A 21,544-nucleotide genomic window follows, 5' to 3' on the forward strand; every position below is an offset into this window, starting at 1 on the left:
AATTTGTGACCAAAGATGAACTAGAGACCATTACCGATCACAAAATAGAAAATTTTAATTATATCAAATTAAAAAGCCTTTGTACATCAGAACAAATGCAAATAAGATTAGTAGGGAAGCAACAAACTGGGAAAACATCTTTACAATTAAAGGTTCTGATAAAGGCCTCATTTCCAAAATATATAGAGAACTGACTCAAATTTATAAAAAATCAAGCCATTCTCCAATTGATAAATGGTCAAAGGATATGAACAGACAATTTTCAGATGAAGAAATTGAAACTATTACCACTCACATGAAAGAGTGTTCCAAATCACTATTGATCAGAGAAATGCAAATTAAGACAACTCTGAGATATCACTACACACCTGTCAGATTGGCTAAGATGACAGGAAAAAATAATGATGAATGTTGGAGGAGATGCGGGAAAACGGGGACACTGATGCATTGTTGGTGGAGTTGTGAACGAATCCAGCCATTCTGGAGAGCAATTTGGCATTATGCCCAAAAAGTTATCAAACTGTGCATACCCTTTGATCCAGCAGTGTTTCTATTGGGCTTATACCCCAAAGAGATACTAAAAAAGGGAAAGAGACCTGTATGTGCCAAAATGTTTATAGCAGCCTTGTTTGTAGTGGCTAGAAACTGGAAATTGAATGGATGCCCATCAATTGGAGAATGGCTGGGTAAATTGTGGTATATGAATGTTATGGAATATTATTGCTCTGTAAGGAATGACCAGCAGGATGAATACAGAGAGGCTTGGAGAGACCTACATGGACTGATGCTAAGTGAGATGAGCAGAACCAGGAGATCATTATACACTTTGACAACGATATTGTATGAGGATGTATTCTGATGGAAGTGGATTTCTATGACAAAGAGACTTAACTAAGTTTCAATGGATAAATGATGTACAGAAACAGCTACACCCAAAGAAGGAACACTGGGAAATGAATGTGAACTATTTGCATTTTTGATTTTCTTCCCGAGTTATTTTTACCTTCTGAATCCAATTCTCCCTGTGCAGTGGGAGAACTGTTCGGTTCTGCAAATATGTATTGTACCTAGGATATACTGCAACATATTTAACATATATAGTACTGCTTGCCATCTTGGGGGTGGGGCGCGGTGTGGAGGGAGGGAGGGGAAAAAAACGAAACATAAGCGAGTGCAAGGGATAATGTAAAAAAATTATCCTGGCATGGATTCTGTCAATACAAAGTTTTTATTAAATAAAATAAAATTTAAATTAAAAAAAAATAAAGTTCTTTAGCTGCAGGTAAAAAAAAAAGAATTTAATCAACTGCTTTTCATGCATCTTTTGTGATAATCATATGATTTTTGTTAGTTTGTTTATTGATATAGTTGACTATGCTAATAGTTTTCCTAATATTGAACCAGCCCTGCTTTCCTCATATAAATCCTTCTTAGTCATAGTATATTATTCTGGGGATGACTTTGTTTAATTCATTCCTAATAGTTTATTTAAGATTTTTGCATCAATATTCATTAGATATTGATAGGTCTATAATTTTCTTTTTCTGTTTTCACCTTACTTGGTTTATCTATCAACACCATATCAACAATTTGGTAGGACTCCTTCTTTCCCTGTACTGGAATTAATTTTTCTTTGAAGGTTTGGTAGAATTCACATGAAAAATCCATCTGGCCCTGGAATTTTTTTTTTCCTCAGGAAATTGATTAATAGCTTGTTCTATTTCTTTTTCTAAAATGGGACTATTTAAATAATTTATTTTTTTTTCTGTTTACCTGGGCAATCTGTATTTTTGTAGATATTTTTCCATTTCATTTAAATTGTCAAATTTATTGACATATAGTTGGGCAAAATAACTTCTAATTATTGCTCTAATTTCCTTTTAATTGGTGGAAAGTGCTCCCTTTTCATTATTGAGACTAACAATTTGATTTTCTTCTTTACTTTTTCTAATCAAATTAAGTAAATGTTTTTCTATTTTGTTGGTTTTTTTCATAAAACCAACTATTTTATTTATTAATTCAATAGTTTTCTTATTTTCAATCTTATTAATCTCTTTTATTTACAGAATTTGAAATTTGCTATTTAATTGAGGGTTTTTAATTCATTCTTTTTCAATTTCTTTTAGTTGCAAGCCCAATTCATTGATCTTCTCTTTCTCTATTTTATGCAAGTAAGCATCTAGAGATATAAAATTCCCCTTATAGCCACTTTGTCTGCATCTGACAGATTTTGGTATGTTGTCTCATTATTGTCATTCTCTTGGATGAAATGATTAATTATGTCTATGATTTGCTGTTTCATTCATTCGTTCTTTAGGATTAGATTATTTAATTTCCATTTAATTTTTGGTGTATTTTCTGCTGGGCTTATATTGCATTTTTTTTAATTGAATCATGATCTGAAAAAATGCATTTATTATTTCTGCTTTTCTGCATTTGATGTTGAGGGTTTTATTACCTAATACATGGTCAGTTTTTGTATATGTTCCATGAACCACTATGAAAAAAGCAAACTTACAAGGACACTTTCAAGTTCTCTCTTAAGAACTTTAGAATTAGGACACAACAGGACTGCCCAGTATGGAGTGCTCACATTAGTGAAGGTGCTGCTCCCTATGAACAAAGCATAATTGAATTAACACAGAAGAAATATGAGATGTGAAAAGTTAGAATATCCACCCTAAATGTTTATAGGAATTATTTGTGTTTGATCTGTGGTGGGGAATACTGCACTCATATTGATCTGATCAACCATAGTTGACACACTAATTTGATTCTAGCATAGTGGTCATAGCTAGGTCATAACATTTTGTTCATATTTGGAAATGAAGGACAATCACCACCCAATATATATTTTTTTTTTCCTCACTTCAGAATCTAAACTTCATGTAAGTAGGAAGTTTCCTTTTTTGTTCAAATTCTATCCTTAGAGCCTAGAACAATCCTTAGAATATAAACCTAATAAATATTTATTGTTTTATTAATGTTTGAAATTGAGGTCCAGAGAGATAAGTGACTCACAATAATCTCATATAGATTTTAAGAGACAGAGCTTTAATTTGAAATATTGAGTTGACCATGCCACCATAAATTTAGGGGTTCACATTTTCAGAGGCAAAATTTACTAAGTTGAAATTACTAGGAATAATAACATTCAGGTAAAGTTGGTAATATTTCTAACGAAACCTCAGAGTATACTACATCCATTTTTCCATCCTAAAGAACTAAGTCATTTGAAATACAAAATTAGGAAAATATTGCCAAGTTAATAGAGTTCCCAAATTAGGAGTCCCATAATCTTTGTTCAAATTCTAACTCTATGCTTTTGATAATGAACATGCAAGTGATTTAATATCTCTGGGATTTCAGTTCACTGCATTATAAAATGAAGTGTGAAGTTAGATTTTTCCAAGATTCTCCTAACTATTGACCAGCAAAAAGATGTTTGCAAAAGAAAGAGAAACATAACAAATAAAAAGTAAGGTAAAATATCAAATAAAATCAACAACCTATTGTATAGAATGTTTTTGCAGGCAAGGTTTGGCTTCATTCACATGTAAATTCCTGTACTTTCCCATTATATTGTGACATAGGGTAAGAGTTTTAACAAAAAAAAAAATTCATTTTCATAATACTTCATGAAACTAGTCACCATAGAGATGACCAATAAAGTATTATGGAAATCTATTATGAAGCATGCAAAGCAAGTAATTTGCAACAAACATGGTCATCTTTAACTCTTAAGTCCAAATATGGCTATGTTTTTCAAAGATGAAAGACCACAGGATTAAAAAAAGATTAAAAGGAGCTTCAGAACAGCAGCTCCTATCTCTGGTTATTGTGGAAATGCTTTAAGAGGAGCAGCTGACATGAATCACTGGCCTAATTACAGTAATGTCAGGGCTTGGTTAAACTTCCAGCAACATTTACTCTCTGTGTCTGGTTACATCTCTGTAATAATTACAGGGATTTGGCAATGCTGCTTATATAACCACTGACCATAAATTATAGTTTAGACAGAACAGCTTTGGAAAACTGATGGCAGGGCAGCTGACAGTTTTAATTTACTGATCCTGTTGTCATTAGTATAAAGTAGGTGGTAAGGTGAGAAGAGGGTCAGGGCTAAATCCTTCACAAGTTGAAATTCTGCCCACAACCAGAGCAGACAATTACCCATCATAAAGCATTGTATGGACAGTCTTTTAGCAAGAGTGACATCTGCTGGAATACTAAAACAAGCTGAGCTGGACCAGTCCATTCTTTTCTGTGCTATTCTTCAGGTTGTAGTGTCAGGCAGACCTACTTTACAGTTGTCAGAACAGCTGAGTTTGCAATCACAAAGGATGGGCAATCCAGTACAACAGAGCTCTCTTTCAGTCATTCAGCCTTCTCTCTTTGACAGAAATCATTCTTTATGAGTTCACCTGTTTTCTTTTGTAAGCTTTTACTTTACAATGTCTTTGTTTTCCATCTGAGATGGTAGGTAAAAAATGGATTCTTTTGTTAAAAAAAAAAACTAAAAAGGTTGAATAACACACATTAAATCCAGATGGAGTTGGAAAGTATATACAAAGTAATCACTCTACCATATGTTTTAATTGCTATAGGGTCAAATCAATTCAAATGGTAAATTGACCCAAATAACTGGATTGTAAAAATTATCTGACATGATTTTGTTTGTAAACACATTAATGAATTAACAAGAACCACTGTGTATTGTTCAGCTGTTTGGTTCTGTTCCATGTTTATTGGATTCTGGAAGGCAATGAACTGACTTATCTCAGTAGGTTCATGCAAGTTTGTGGAGTCATTGACACCTGCCATTCATTTACTGTTACTACAGGTGATTCAACTGTTTTATGACTTCTGCATTTATGAGCACCAACTGCAAGATTATTTCTTCAAATTATACAATTTTTCTGCTTACTTTGTTTTTGCTATGTATTAAAAGTTATTTAATCAGAAAGTGAAATTTTAAATGTTATTTTATTTTTTCTCTAAATATAGTCAGGACATTTAAAACATTTTATGAGGCTATCATAAAAAGAACAGAACAAACAAACAAAAGTAAATTGAATAATAGAAACATGTCTAATAGAATTTAACATTCTGGTAAACCTTTGACTTATTATCTAATTACACCAGATTGTGATTTATATATGTTCTAAAATGTCATTCTATGATATTTTCAAATGCACTCAGGTTATGGTGAGGTTACCAGATATCTTGTTGATGGCATGGTCTTAGGGTATTAGATTTAGAGTTGAAGGACCTTAAGAGTTCATCATAAATACAGCATTGCTTCATGAATGCAATGCTGAATTGACAGATATATTTACATTTTAATTTTGCCTTAGAAAGTTATTAGTTGTGTGATACTGTGTAAATTAAGGAAGCATTCCAAAATTCTCCATTATAATATGGGGGAAATGATACCATCTTCTTCTTGTTTTGAGGTTTATGTGGAAGACAGATTCCCAAATTAAAATGTTAGACATTTTTTATTCAAATTGATTCAGGAAAAAAATCACCAGGACTATGCATTTGACAAATGGTCAACCAGCTTTTGATTGAGAACTGGCAAGCAGAGGAAACTCACCACTTCTTCAGGAAGTGTGTCCTCTTTTAGATAGCTCTAATTTTTAGACATTTTTATTTTTTCTAACACTAAACCTCAATTGATTTCTTTGTAACTGCCACCCATTTATTCTGTTCTGTCCTCTCCTGGACAGCACAGAACAAATCTAATCTCTTTCTAATTTCATGTGGTAGTAATTCAAGTGCCTGAACTTAGGTATTACCATTCAGAACAATATTTTTTTTTCTGAACTAAACATATTTAGTTCTTGAGTAAACCTCTTATGATGTAGATTTAAGGCCTTTTAGGGCCCTAATTTTCATCCTCTGGACTATCTTTAATTTATTAATGATCTTCTTACACTGAGAATAATGACATGCCAAATGAAATATGACAGAAGAGTACAAGAATATTATCACCTCTTTCTTCCTGAAATTTACTTTTTGGCTGTCATATTACAATGTTTATTTTAATGAGATTGTATTCTACTAAAGTTCTGAGGTCTTTCTCAAACAGTAAGACCCAGTTTGTTATCATTAAAACTCTATTTGTCTCTCATGAACTTTATCTTATTAGATTTTATGTATTGTTCTAACTTATCAAAAACTCTGAATACTGACTCAACTATTTCCTTCTTCCTCTTTACATTGCAATGTAAATATTTAGATTAATATAAGTTATTAGAACATGTTATAATGAAAAGAATTTAGACATGGAGTCAGAAAATTTTACAATGGATTGGCAATTACATACAATCCCATTTCATGGCAAGACATGCTACATCTCAGTTACAAGAGAATGAGGGAAGCTTTGAAGTTTAAAATTCACATTTTTTTCCTCCTACAGCCTCTGGGATGTAATGAAGGAAGAAAAGTACCTTCTCCTCAATGGCCTAATTGTAGCAGTATTTTGTTTAAAAAAAAAAGATCTGAAAAACTTGGAAACATGTAGAGAGATAGGAAAGAGAAATGAATATAGAATGACAATAGCTACATCTTATTTTTAGCTCTAACATATATAGATTTTATGACCAATGAGCAAATCACTTAAACTCTATTTTCATTTTGTCATTTTAATTTCTAGTACTCAATGCTACAAAGCATCTCTGATCTCATTGATGTGTCTGTGTGTTTTTTTTTTTTTTTTTTAGTTAATATCAAAACTCAACCATGATTTTCTATTCCGAACATATTTTGTCTACTTCTCACCCAAATAATATGGCACTTTTTCTACCTAAAATGCTAAGGGCCTTTCCCTTATTTTCTTGATGTATTGTATCTCTAAATGGATGACATACTCATTTGTTTTCTTCTTCTGGCTGCAATGTTCTCTCACAAAATCCTCAACATCTCATCTTTAAAATAAAGCTATCTTCCTGGCATATGCACCCAAGGAGATCAACAATAGAAAGGTTGGTCCCATATAGGCCAAGACATTTTTAATACTATTTATTGTAGTAACAAAGAATTGTAAAGAAGGAAAAGAAGAATAAGCCTTTATACAGTGCCTACTTTGTGACAGAGGCTATGCTTAGAACTTTACAAATAGTATCTCTTTTGATCCTCACAAAATTCATTTGAGTTAGGTACTGTTATTTACATTTAAGGAAATAAAGCCAGTCAAAAACTATATGACTTGCACAGAGTCACACAATTTTTAACTGAATGTGACTAGATTTGAATGCTAGTCTTCCTGATTCTAGGTGGAGTCCAATAAGGGACCACTGAGCTAGAGAAATAGAAGAGAAATAAAATTCATCCCATCTAATTGGATAATGGCTAAATAAATTACACTAGGTGACTGTAATGGAATATTGTTGTATCATATAAAATTAATATAAAAGTTATTGAGAAATATGGGAAGACATATGAACAGATACAAACTAAAGAAAGCAAAACCAGGGAAATAATATACATATGGAATAAAGCAGTAAAAATGAAAAGAAGAACAAAGAAAATGAAACAAATATGGGATAATTACATGATATGACTAGAACCTGAAGATGAAATAAAAGAAAATGTTGTAGGGATGTTTCTCTTTTGGAAAAGATTTGGAATGATCCATTACAGGGAACATTAACAATATTAGTTTGTTACATTATGGGACTATTCAAAACCAGATCACATAAATTAATAGGAGGCTATAGTTCTTTTATAAATTAGGTCTAATTGCTACCAAATGGGCAGATTTTTTCATAACTTTTGCTATTTTATGTATAGCCCAAAAATCTATGTGATCATTTTAGACAATCATGTGATACTTCTTGTGTAGTCATTATCCTGTAGTTATGTATTCTGAACGTGTGTGTATTGGTTCAACACACATTATTCTTCTCAAATTGGTAAAGGACTCATTGATACCTAGCTTAGTCTTTTGATTGATTTACATTTGGGGTCTATTTATAGACTTTCTGCATTTACACTAATTGAAGTGTGTTTATTTTATGTCATAAATCTTATATACTAAAACATTGTTGTCTAAATATTATAAATGACAAAATTAAAGAACTTATTTCAGTTTTTCTTTTCAAGAACAAAACCAGAATTCTTAAAGAATTCTTATAGAATTTTGCAACATTTCATCTATGTGCAAGTATAATTTTTATTACATTGGAGATAATTAAATATTGATTAAAATAATTTCCTTCTATCTTCAAACCTAATATAACAAAAGTTAATGAAATGTATTTTATGGGTGTTAGTGCCATGGATATTTTAATGCTAGGTTATTTTGGATAACTGAGGGTAAATTTATCTAGTAATTATAAAATCTACAATAAATGTGGATTTCTTTTCACTACATTTTGAAAGAATTTAATATTCCACACAGTGATTGAATAATAATAAACCTATAAACACATCAAAATTACTTTTATTGCAACATCAAGATTCATATTCAAATGAATATTTCTTTGTCAGATGGCATTTTGTGCATTGTCAGATTTTGTTTTTTAAAGGACCTAAAAATTCCCTTTTCAAATATTTCAATAATGCAGGTGATTCTCAAGTGATTTTTGAGCTGTGCTTCCAAAGTTCATTTATAAGATCATTATTTATAAATATAAAGGTTATTTATCCCCCAAAGATATATTTTATCTCATTTAAATTGGGGAAAAGAGTAGAACTGCAAGAATCACATGGAACCTAGAGATAGGAAAACATAGTTTCAAATCTACTTCAGACACTTATCACCATATTACCATGCCCAATCCCCTACTTATTTTTTTCAACTGTAAATTACATTAATTTACATTTAATTCATAGGTTTGTTCTAAGAATGACATGAAAGAATGTAAATATTTTATGTTGAAATTATTAAGGTATTATATAAATGTGAACTATTATGATTCTTATTATTGTTATTTCTAATTCCTCTATTCATCAGTTTTAATGCAGTTCATAAAAAATATTTCTTGGTACAAAACACTTTTTTTATTTTCTGTTGGCAGATCTTTGCTTGTTATTGTTAATTATTTGCAAAAAAAAAAAAAGAAGAAGAAACTTATAGAATGGATTTATGAATGGACTTATTTCCATAACAAATGAAAAATATCTTCAAGACAACTTCAATGCCACTCTGGATGATGAGGTTATTGGTGTTCTCTATCCTATTCCCACATGATTTGGATAGTTTTTTCTTGTCTATTACATGTTGAGATTATCCCACTCTATTTTTGTTCTATGTAGATTCACAGTCATAGCATTCAGAAACATGTATTTAAAATGCTATTCTTAAATCTTTATAGATTAGTATTTTTTTCTATATTGTTGCAGGGGACAATTCTGTCTGTAGTGATGCTTTGGTGGCAATAGAATTTACTTATTCAATTATATAAACTATGTGAGAGTTTCTATTTGTAATATGGATGTTTTAGTTATTAAATTTTGATTTTCATTGTATGATTCAGTCACTTTATTGTGACATTGGAGGCATTTGGCAGATGCTAAAATTTTTTATATCCTTCAGTGATGATGAGGTAATGATGACGAGGTCTTTGTGAGCAAGCTGATTTTAAATTAAAAATAGAAATTTACATCTGAAGATGCTTTTTTTATTCCTTGTTGAATCTTTAGCAATAGTTTTCTATCAGATTCTTCAACACACAATTTTGATGGCCAGGCAAACTACTGGCCCAAACAAGAAGCATAATCTGAAGTCATATCAAATGGATCTTTAAAATGATTTTGTAATTTCTCATATGTAAATTGTACAAATAGTAATCAAGAAATGTATGAGACAGTTGGGGAAGGGAGAATGCAGCTAGGTGGCTCAAGGAATAAAATACCATCCCTCCATTAAGGAAGCCTTATCTTCTTGAATGCAAATATGATCTTAAACACTTGCCAGAGATGTGACATTGAGCAATTGATTTAACCATGATTTCCTCAATTTCCTTCTCTGTAAAATGAGCTGTGAAAGGAAAGGACAAACCATACCAGTATCTCTGCAAAGAAAACCCCAAATTCTATCACTAACAATCAGACATAACTGAAACATTTAAACAACAATAATGAAGTTATACTTAGTTTAGTGTGAGGAAAGATGAGTTACTGTGGTGAGTTAGAAGGATATAAATTAGAAAGATATTATAGTTTATCTAGTCCAAACCACATGATCTAGATCCTGCTGTACCTTCTGGGAGGCTCTTTTCCAGGAAACAGAAAAAGGAGGAAGACACCTGGCTTATTGTTTATTCTCACTGAAGGTATTGTCAAAGATAACTTCCAGAGGAAGAGAGGCTCATCAGGCAGACAGAAATAAGAAAGGGAAGTGGGAAATATCTTTATGAGACAGAGGAAAAGATTGAGGGAAGAAACTTGATGCACAGTCTGATATCTGCCCATATAGAAAGAAATGGAATTTCCTCTACCCTATTCCTCAACAAGTATTTGGGCTCCTTTTTCCATTTATTTTCCCCTTTTTTTTCTAAAATATATCTGCTCCCTTTTTAAAGTAGCAAAACCATCTGCATAAAAAGAAAGAGAACAGCTATTTGTCATTTTAAAAAGGAATAAAAAAGTTTTAGTCTATAAGATAATGGAATACTATTATGCAAAACAAAACAAAACAAAATAAAAACAAGAACAACAAAAACACAAGAGTAATACAAAGATGATTGGAAAGATTTACATTAATTAATGCAAAATGAAGTAAGCAGAATCATGAAAACAACATGCATGATGTCTATCAAAATGTTCATGGAAAGAAAATATACATACAAAATGAAAAGTAAATTTTGGGAAATTATTTAAAAAAAAAAAAAAACTTTTCTCCAAAGAAGAGAAATGAGAAGAAACTTATCCCCAGTTCTTTGTATGTCGTGTGCATGAGATAAGAGACATTAAATATAATATCAGATTTTTTTTAATGTGTTGATAAGTTTTAACAATTTTCCTCTTCTTTTTCTTCATATTTTTAAAATAAGGCTTGGCTTTTTGGGAAGAGGAGAAGAACACATGTAAAGTTCAATCTAGGCAATAAAAAGAAAATATATACAATATATTAAAACAGAAAAAAATTATTAAATTGTTGCACCCTCAAATTTGTCAATACCAAAAAGCTTGGTGGCATCATGTCAAGTTTAAATCTGTGTTCTACTCAGAGGCCAAAAGACCAAATAATTCTCTTTGAGGAGAATTGGGGAGTGCTCATCTTAGGACCTGTTTCCTGTCATGCTTATCTTCATTTCTAAGTAGCATTAAGAAAGAAATAAGTAGATAATGAAGAAAGTAACATTTCTTCTCCAAAAATGTCGTGTACACACCCTTTCTCATTTTATGGAACTTGCACGAGTCGGATTTTGGATTGTGCAGTGATATGCAGCAAAACTTTGTGATTAAAAATAATTGAGAGAATTCAGTTCAATTAAAAACAAAAACATTTATATGTAAAGTACTAGGGATATAAGAGGAAAACAAAACAAAACAAAACAAAAATTCCCACCCTCAATGAGTTTATGCCATACTAGAAGAAGAATCAATACATAATAATATAGATTGCAAATAAATGTAAGGTATTCTTGTCTGAATCAAACTCCTACATTCTGAAGAGATAGTGAATAGTGTTTTAAATCATTATTGATCAGACAAATGCAAATTAAGATAACTCTGAGATTGGCTAACATAAAAAAAAAGATAATGATGAATGTTGAAGGGGATATAAGAATACTGAGACATTAATACATTGTTGGTGGAGTTGTGAATTGAGCGAACCATTCTGGAATGCAATATGGAATTATGCCCAAAGGGATATCAAACTGTGCTGACCCTTTGATTCAGCAGTGTCTGTACTGGGCCTCTGTTCCAAAGAAATCATTAAAAAAAAAAAAAAGGACCCATATGTGTAAAAATGCTTGTAGCAACCCTCTTTATAGTGGCAAGGAATTGGAAACTGAGTGGACGCTCATCAATTGTGAAATGGCTTGATAAGTTGTGCTATATATAAATGTTATGGGATATTATTGATCTATCAGAAAGGCTCAGCAGGATGATTTCAGAAAGGGCTGGGGAGACTTACATGAACTGATGCGAAGTGAAGTGAGCAGAACCAAGAGAACATTGTACACAGAAACAAACATCAAGTCTAATTCCAATAGACTTGTAATGGAGAGAGCCATCTTCACCCAGAGAGAAAACTGTAAGGATTAAGTGTGGATCACAACCAGGTATTTTGATGTAAATTGTGTCCCAGAGGATTTGAGAGTCAGGAGCACCTTCTCCCCACCTCCCCCCAAGGGGACACAATTTACATCATTTTCATTTTTGTTGTTGTTGTTGTTTGCTTGAGTTTTGTTTTCTTTCTCTTTTTTTTTCCCTTTTGGATGTGATTTTTCTTGTGTAGCATGATAAGTGTGGAAATATATATTGGATTACCTGCCATCTCAGGGAGGGATTGGGAGAAAGGGAGGGAGAAAAAAAAATGGAATATAAGATTTTGCAGTGGTAAATGCTGAAAGTTACTTATAGATATATTTTGAAAATAAGTTTTTTTTTTTTAATGTCTTGGGTTTATGGAGATTGTTAGAAGATTGGGAATGTGATTTAGAGACCACTATGACAGTGTCACTTTAAAGGAGTCTGAAAGCTTAAACAACAGACTCATTGATAAATACTGACATTTTTTAATTTAGTAAAGCTCTGTTCCCTAAACAATATTGTATTTACTATCAAGTTATTTTCTGTTCCTAACAGCAGAATTTCTGAATAATATTTTGCCCAACTCCCAATTTGCAAATTGGCCAGCAACAGAGAGACCATCCAAAATCCGAGTATAATCCTTCTCTCAGAAGGGAATCTGTAGCATACCCACTTTAAAGAAACACACCTTCCTCCTGGAGCTCTCTCTCTCTCTCTCTCTCTCTCTTTCACACACACACACACACACACACACAAATACACACACTGCTGAATAACATGTCTCTGTTCAATGCAATGCAGCATTGCTCTTACAAAAGTCAAGCTTTGTTAGTGTGTAGGTAGATCTGAGTTGTCACACTCTTTTTCTTTTCTTTTCTTACCCATTGTTTACATAAAGTTTCCTGTGGAATTGCTTTACAAGATATTCTAAGCACCAGAAGTTATTAAGGCATTTTTTTCACAGACATGTCTGACTAGTCCATGGACTTTTTTAGATAAAAACCGAGTACCCATACAAAGACTAAACTTACTTACAGTTGTACCTAGCCTGAGGGAATAAATAAGTATGAGCTCAGTTGCAGAAAGCAAGGATCAATAAAGGAAACCCCTATTTTCTCAAGAGGGACATCCTTATGTCAAAGAACAGCAAAAAAACAGATTTTTAATCCCATGTGTGAGGAAGTAGAGGCTTGAAGTTGTGGACCTGTGATTCAATTCATATAAAGAATTCTTAGGTATTGAAGTTTTCACTACCTTTCGAAATTAAGAATGTATCTGTAATTTATTGTTTTAAAGAACTTTTTGAGACATGAAGTTGTAAATTGCTTATCCAAAGTAATATGACTAATGTGTCAGAGGCAGAATTTGATCCAAATATTTCTTTGATTCCAAGACTATCATCTCTGTTATGGTGCCTACTTCTGACCCTCATATTCTTACTAATTCTTTAAAAAGTGTGTCTTTATGCAAGGTAGCAAAAAGAGCTTTTATAAACACTGCAACTTTAACTTTGTTCCAAAGAAACCAGAATTGCAAGATTAATAGAGTGATAGATAGATAGATAGATTTGCATATCTATTTATTACATATACATATATCAAAAGGTTATCAAGTCCTTCCCTAAGTAGTTGATTACAACATAGATGCTTACTTGAATAAAAAAGAGAAAGTCTGGAGTCAGGAACACTCATTATCCTGAGTTCAAATCAGATCTCAGATACTTATTATCAGCGTGGCCTCAGATAGGTCCTTACTCCTTTTCTTTAAAACTGAGCAAAAGAAGGAAATAGCAAACCATTCCTGTATCTGCCAAGAAATTCCTTAAGAGGGTCATAAAAAACTGAATATCTGAAATGATTGAACAAAAATGACAATAGTATCATGCAAATAACATATGCAAATAAAACTTGCTTATTGACTGAATTGCCTGAATTCAAATAATCCAAAAGATACTGAGCCAAAACTGAGTGTATCTATTAAAGGTGTGAAATGCCCATCTCGCAGTTTCTTTTTTTTTTTTTTTTTTGGTGGTTTTGAATGAGGAAAACTACTTTGAGTTTCCATATGGAAATTTTTTTAAATCAATGTGTTTTTTTTTTAATTGAAGGTTTTTATTTTCAAAACATATGCAAGGATAATTTTTCACAATTGACCTCTTTTTTTTTAATTAAGCTTTTTATTTACAAAACACATGCATGGGTAATTTTTCAACATTGGCATTGGCAAAGCTTTCTATTCCAAATTATGCCCTCCTTCCCCCCACTCCCTCCCCTAGAAGGCAGGTAATACAATACATGTTAAATATGTTAAAATATATATTAAATCCAATATATATATATACAATATTTATGCAGTTATCTTGCTGCACAAGAAAAATTAGATCAAGAAGGGAAAAAAACTGGCAAAGAAAATAAAATGCAAGCAAACAACAACAGAAAGAATGAGAATGCTATGTTGTGGTCCACATTAAGTTCCCACAGTCTCCTCTCTGGGTGTTGATGACTGGCTTCCTCACTGAACAATTGAGATTCATTTGAATCATGTCATTGTTGAAGAGAGTCACATTCATCAGTATTGATCATTGTATAGTCTTGATGTTGCCATGTATAATTATCTCCTGATTCTGATCATTTTACTTAGCATCAGTTCATGTAAGTCTCTTCATGCCTCTCTGAAACCATCCTGCTGGTTTTTGATTGCAGAACAATAATATTCCATAACATTCATATACCAAAATTTTTAAGCCATTCTCCAATTGATGGGCATCCATTCAGTTTCTAGTTTCTAGCCACTACAAAAAGGGTTGACAAAACTATTTTGCACATGTGGATCCCTTTCCCTCTTTTAAGATCTCTTTGGGATATAAGCCTAGTAGAAACATTGCTGGATCAAAATTTATGCACATTTTGATAACTTTTTGATCATAGTTCCAAATTGCTCTTCAGAATAGTTGGATTCATTCACAACTCCACCAACAATGCAACAGTGTCCCAGTTTTCCTACATTCCTTACAACATTCATCATTATCTTTTTTGTCATCTTAGCCAATCTGAGAGGTGTGTAGTGGTATCTCAGAGTTGTCTTAATTTGCATTTCTCTGATCAATAGTGATTTGGAGCACCTTTTCACATGACAAGGAATAGTTTCAATTTCTTCATTTGAAAATTGTCTGTTCCTATCCTTTGATCATTTATCAATTGGGGAATAGCTTGAATTATTATAAATCTGAGTCAATTCTCTATATATTTTAGAAATGAGGTCTTTATCAGAACCTTTGAATGTAAAAATATTTTCCTAGTTTATTGCTTCCATTCTAATCTTGTCTGTATTAGCTTTGTTTGTACAAAAACTTTTTAACTTAATAAAATCAAAATTATCTATTTTGTGATTAATAATGATCTCTACTTCTTCTTTGGTTACAAATTCCATGCTCCTCCACAGATCTGAGAGGTAAACTATCCTAGGTTCTTCTAATTTGCTTATAATATTATTCTTTATGTCTAGATGATGAACCCATTTCAACCTTATCTTGGTATACAGTGTTAGGGGTGGGTCATTGCATAGTATTTGCCATACTAGTTGGCAATTTACCAGCAGTTTTTGTCAAATAGTGAATTCTTATCCCAAAAACTGGGGTCTTTGGGTTTGTCAAATACTAGACTGCTATAGTCATTGACTATTTTGTTCTGTGAACCTAACCTATTCCACTGATCAACTAGTTTATTTCTTAGCCATGGTTTTAATGACTGCTGCTTTATAATATAGTTTTAGATTTGGTACAGCTAGGCTACTTTCGTTTGATTTATTTATTTTTTATTAGTTCCCTTGAAATTAATGACCTTTTGTTCATCCAGATGAATTTTGTTGATATTTTTTTCTAAGTCAATAAAATAGTTTCTTGGAAGTTTGATTGGTATAGCACTAAAAAAATAGATTAGTTTAGGTAGTATTATCATCTTTATTATATTCGCTGGACATATCCTAGAGCACTTGTTATTTTTCCAATTATTTAGATTTGAACATTATTTGTGTGGAAAGTGTTTTGTAGTTTTGCTCATATAGTTCCTGACTTTCCCTTGATAGGTAGATTCTGAAATATTTTATACTATCAATGGTTATTTTAAATAGAATTTCTCTTTGTATCTCTTGTTGTTCAATTCTGTTAATGATATATAAAAATGCTGATGATTTATGTGGATTTATTTTGTATCCTGCAACTTTGCTAAAGTGGATTATTTCTAAAAGCTTTTTAGTTCATTCTCTAGGGTTCTCTAAGTATATTATCATATCATCTTCAAAGAGTGATAATTTGGTTTCCTCATTACCTACTCTAATTCCTTTCATCTCTTTTTGTTCTCTTATTGCCAAAGCTAGTATTTCTAATACAATATTGAATAGTAATGGTGATAGTGGGCAACCTTGTTTCACCTCTGATCTTATTGGGAATGGTTCCAGTTAATCTCCATTATATATGATGCGTGCTGATAATTTTAAACAGGTGCTACAGCCTGATTTACGGAAAAGTCCATTTATTCCTATACTCCCAAATGTTTTTAAATAGGATTTTTAATAGTATTTTTCAAATACTTTTTCTGCATCTATTGAGATAATCCTATGATTTTTGTTAATTTGGTTATTGATATAATCAATTATGCTAATAGTTTCCTAATATTGTACTAATCTTGTGTTCATGGTTATGGTGTATTATCCTGGGGATGATTTTCTGTAATCTCTTGCTAATATTTTATTTTAAAATTTTACATCAATATTCATTAGGGATATTGTTCTATAATTTTCTTTCTTTGTTAGTCCTACGTGGTCTATGTATCAGTGCCATGTCTAAGTCATAAAAAGAATTTGGTAGGAGTCCTTCTTTCGCTATTTTTCAAATAGTTTATATAGCACTGGTGGTGATTGTTCTTTAAGTGTTTGGTAGAATTTACATGTAAATTCATCTGGTCCTGGGGATTTTTTCTTAGGGAATTGATTAATAGCTTGTTCTATCTCCTTTTCTAAAATGGGACTATTAAAATAATTTATTTCCTTTTCTGTTAATCTGGGCAATCTATGTTTTTGTAAGTATTCTTCCATTTTACTTAGGTTACCAAATTTATTGGCTTAAAGTTGGCCATAGTAACTCCTAATCATTGTTCTAATTTACTCTTCATTGGTAGAAAGTTCTCCCTTTTCATTTTTGAGATTAACAATTTGGTTTTCCTCTTTCCTTTTTCTAATCAAATTAACTAAATGTTTATCTATTTTGCTGTTTTTTTTTTCCATAAAAACCATCTCTTACTTTTATTTATTAATTCAATATTTTTTGAAACTTTCAATTTTATTACTCTCCCCTTTTATTTTTACAATTTCAAGTTTGGTATTTGGTTTTTAATTTTTTTTTTATTTTTCTAGTTTTTTTTTTTTTAATTACAAGCCCAATTCATTGATCTTCTCTGTCTCTATTTTATTCAAGTAAGCATCTAGTGATATAAAATTTGCCCTTATTACTGCTTTGACTGCATCTCACAAATTTTGCTATGTTGTCTTATTATTGTTATTCTATTGGATGAAATTATTAATTGTGTCTTTGATTTGCTGTTTTACCCATTCTTTTTTTAGGATGACATTATTTACTTCCAATTTTGGCCTATTTCCCCCTGGCCTTTTATTGAATGTAATTTTTATTGCATTGTGATCTGACAAAAAAAAATGCATTAATATTTTTACCTTTCGACATTTGATTTTGAGGTCTTTATGTCCTAATATATGGTCAAATTTTGTAGAGGTTCCATGAACTGCTGAGAAGAAAGTGTAATCCTTTCTGTCTCCATTCAATTTTCTCCAAAGATCTATAATGCCTAATTTTTCTAGTATTCTATTTACCTCTTTAACTTCATTCTTATTTATTTTGTGGTTTGATTTATCTATTTCTGAGAGAGCAAGGTTGAGCTCTCCCAATATTATAGTTTTGCTGTCTATTTCTTCTTGCAATTCTCTTAATTTTTCCTCTAGGTATTTGGATGTTGCACTACTCAATGCATTTTTTCATATTGATATTGCTTCATTATCTATGCTCCTCTTTAGCAAGATATAGTTTCCTTCCTTGACTTTTTTAATTAGATCAATTTTTGCTTTTGCTTGATTTGAGATCAGAATGGCTATCCCTCAGGTATGTGCCAAAATGTTTGTAGCAGCCCTGTTTGTAGTGGCTAGAAACTGGAAAATGAATGGATGCCCATCAATTGGAGAATGGCTGGGTAAATTGTGGTATATGAATGTTATGGAATATTATTGCTCTGTAAGGAATGACCAGCAGGATGAATACAGAGAGCTTGGAGAGACCTACATGGACTGATGCTAAGTGAGATGAGCAGAACCAGGAGATCATTATACACTTCGACAACGATATTGTATGAGGATGTATTCTGATGGAAGTGGATTTCTCTGACAAAGAGACTTAACTGAGTTTCATTGGAGAAATGATGGACAGAAACAGCTACACCCAAAGAAGGAATACTGGGAAATGAATGTGAACTATTTGATTTTTGATTTTCTTCCCGAGTTATTTTTACCTTCTGAATTCAACTCTCCCTGTGCAGTGGGAGAACTGTTCGGTTCTGCAAATATGTATTGTATCTAGGATATACTGCTACATATTTAACATATATAGGACTGCTTGCCATCTTGGGGGGGGAGGAGGGAGGGAGGGGAAAAACGAAACATAAGTGATTGCAAGGGATAATGCTGTGTAAAAATTATCCTGGCATGGATTCTGTCAATACAAAGTTATTATTAAATTTAAAAAAATTAAAAATTAAAAAAAAAAAGAATGGCTATCCCTGCTTTTTTTCTTTCACCTGAAGCATAATAGATTCCACTCCAGCCTTTTACCTTTACTCTGTATGTATTGCTCTGCTTTTAATGTGATTCTTGCAAACACCATATTGTGGGACTCTGGCTTTTCAACCAGTCTGCTCCAGCTATATCATAAGTTTTATGGGAGAGTTTACCCCATTCACATTTCTGATTAAAACTACTAATTATGTATTTCCTGCCATCTTATTAACCCCAAATTATTCTTTTCTCTTTCCTTTACTCCTTTCCCTCCTCCTTAGTATTTTATTTATGAGAAATACTTGCCTCAAGCACTCTTCCCCCTTTATAGTCTCTCTCCCTTTTCATACTTTCCCCTACTATTTCTGTTTTTCCTTCTATTTAGCCTACCCTTTCCCTTTTCCCCTTTCCTCTCTCACTTTTCTATAAGGTAAAAGAATCTTTTTGGTGAAATTAAATATGTCTAATATTTTTTCTTTTAACCAAATCTGATGAGAGTAAGATTCACATAATCTTTGTTGTTTTTTCCCTCAGTGATAATAGGTTTTCTTTGTCTCTTCCTGAGATATAATTTCCCTCATTTTATCTTCACTTTCCCCTATTTCTGGTACAATCCCCTTTCCATGTCTAGGTTCGTTTTTATATTATAACAGTAAAATAAAATTATACATGGCCTTTCTATGTGTACCCATAACAGAAATACAGTTCTCAAGAGTTCTTTTCTTTTTACCTTTTTATGCTTCTGTTGAGTTCTATATTTGGAGGTCAAATTTTTTGCTGAGTCTGGTCTCTTCTTCAGAAATAAATGGAATTCGCCTGTTTTATTGAATGTCCATTTTCTTCCCTGAAAGAAAATGCTCAGTTTAGTGAAGTAATTTATTCTTGGCTTATTTTTTCTGAGTTCCTTTACCTTTCAGAATATAAGATTCCAGGCCTTTTGATCCTTTACGGCGGAAGCTGTTAGATCTTGGGTAATTCTTATGGTTGAGTTTCGGTATTTAAATTATTTTTTGTTTTGTTTTGTTTTGTTTTGTTTTCCCTGGCTGCTTGTAATATTTTCCTTGGTGAGATACTTCTGAAATTTAGCTATATTATTCCTTGGAGTTTTAATTTTGGGGTCTCTTCTAGAAGGTGTTTTGTGAATTTTTTCACTGGATATTTTCCCTTCTGATTCTGACATCTGGGCATTTCTCTTTGAAGAGTTCCTGAAAAATAGTGTTTTTGCTCTTTTTTTCATCATGATTTTCAGGGAGTCCAATAATCCTTAGATTGTCTCTCCTATATCTATTTTCCAAGTCAGTTGTTTTCCCAATTAGGTATTTTACATTTTTCTTCTATTTTTTTTTTATTTTGGGGTTTTTTACCTGATTGATTCTTGTTGTCTCATTGAGTCATTCCTTTCCATTTATTCATTTTAGTGAATTATTTTATTTTTTTCTTCATTTACTTTTTTTTTTTTTTGGTGAGGCAACTGAGGTAAGTGACTTGCCCAGGGTCACACACTTAGGAAGTGTTAAGTGTCTGAGGCTATATTTGAACTCAGATCCTCTTGACTTCAGGACTGATGCTCTATTGACTTGTACTACCTAGCTGCCCCCTTCATTTACTTTTTCTACTTCTTTTTGCATTTGTCCAACTGAATTTTTAAATGAGTTGTATTGTTCTATGGATTTTTTTTTTATTTCACTAGTTCTGTTTTTCTGGGAGTTATTTTCTTTTTTCCATTTTATCAAATCTATCTTTTATTGAGTTATATGCCTTTTCCAAACCCTCTTGAAAAGTTTTCATTTGTTGCCCCCATTTTTCTTCTAGCTTGCTTTTAAAATTCTTTTAAATTTCTTCAAGGATAGCTTTGTGTTATGGGGACAGATTTATATCACTTTTGGGGCCTCATCTGGAGATGATCTGTTTTTAGTCTCCTTAGGGTTTGAAACCTGTTCTCTTTCACCATAAAACTGTCTAAGGTTAGAGTTATTTTTGCTTTTTTATTCTTTTTTTTTTTGGTTAAGATCTGTTTTTAGGGTAAGGAGGAGTTGTCCAAGCTCCCTCTACAGGCGGCAGTGATTGTAGGGTAGAGTTGGAAGTGCAGTGTCAGTGTTTACTGGCTTTCAGTGCTGGGTGAGCATAGCCAGGTCCCATGAGATTCTGGCCTTTTGGAGTTCACTATTTACCTTTTATGTTTGTGTAGGATGTTTTATAACTTCTCTGCTGATCTACTAGTTTGCAGCCAGTACAGAGTAGCTAATACTGTGGTAGGGTCCTCCCTCTAGATTCTCTGCCAAGCGCAACTCCCACCCACCTGGGCCTGCACAGCCTGCACTAGCATCTGTGCTTGGCTTGCATGTGCTTTGTCCACCTCCCTCTGTGCTTGATTGAAACAGACCTTTTCTGGCAATCTTCAAAATTATCTTCTGCTGATAATTTGTTGTACTCCCAACAGTAATGGATTCTGCCAGTCCAAAGATAATTCAGAGGCTGGATCTCCTAATTAGTCTGAGGG

Source organism: Antechinus flavipes, chromosome 4, assembly GCF_016432865.1.
Source record: "Antechinus flavipes isolate AdamAnt ecotype Samford, QLD, Australia chromosome 4, AdamAnt_v2, whole genome shotgun sequence".
NCBI classification, from domain to species: domain Eukaryota; kingdom Metazoa; phylum Chordata; class Mammalia; order Dasyuromorphia; family Dasyuridae; genus Antechinus; species Antechinus flavipes.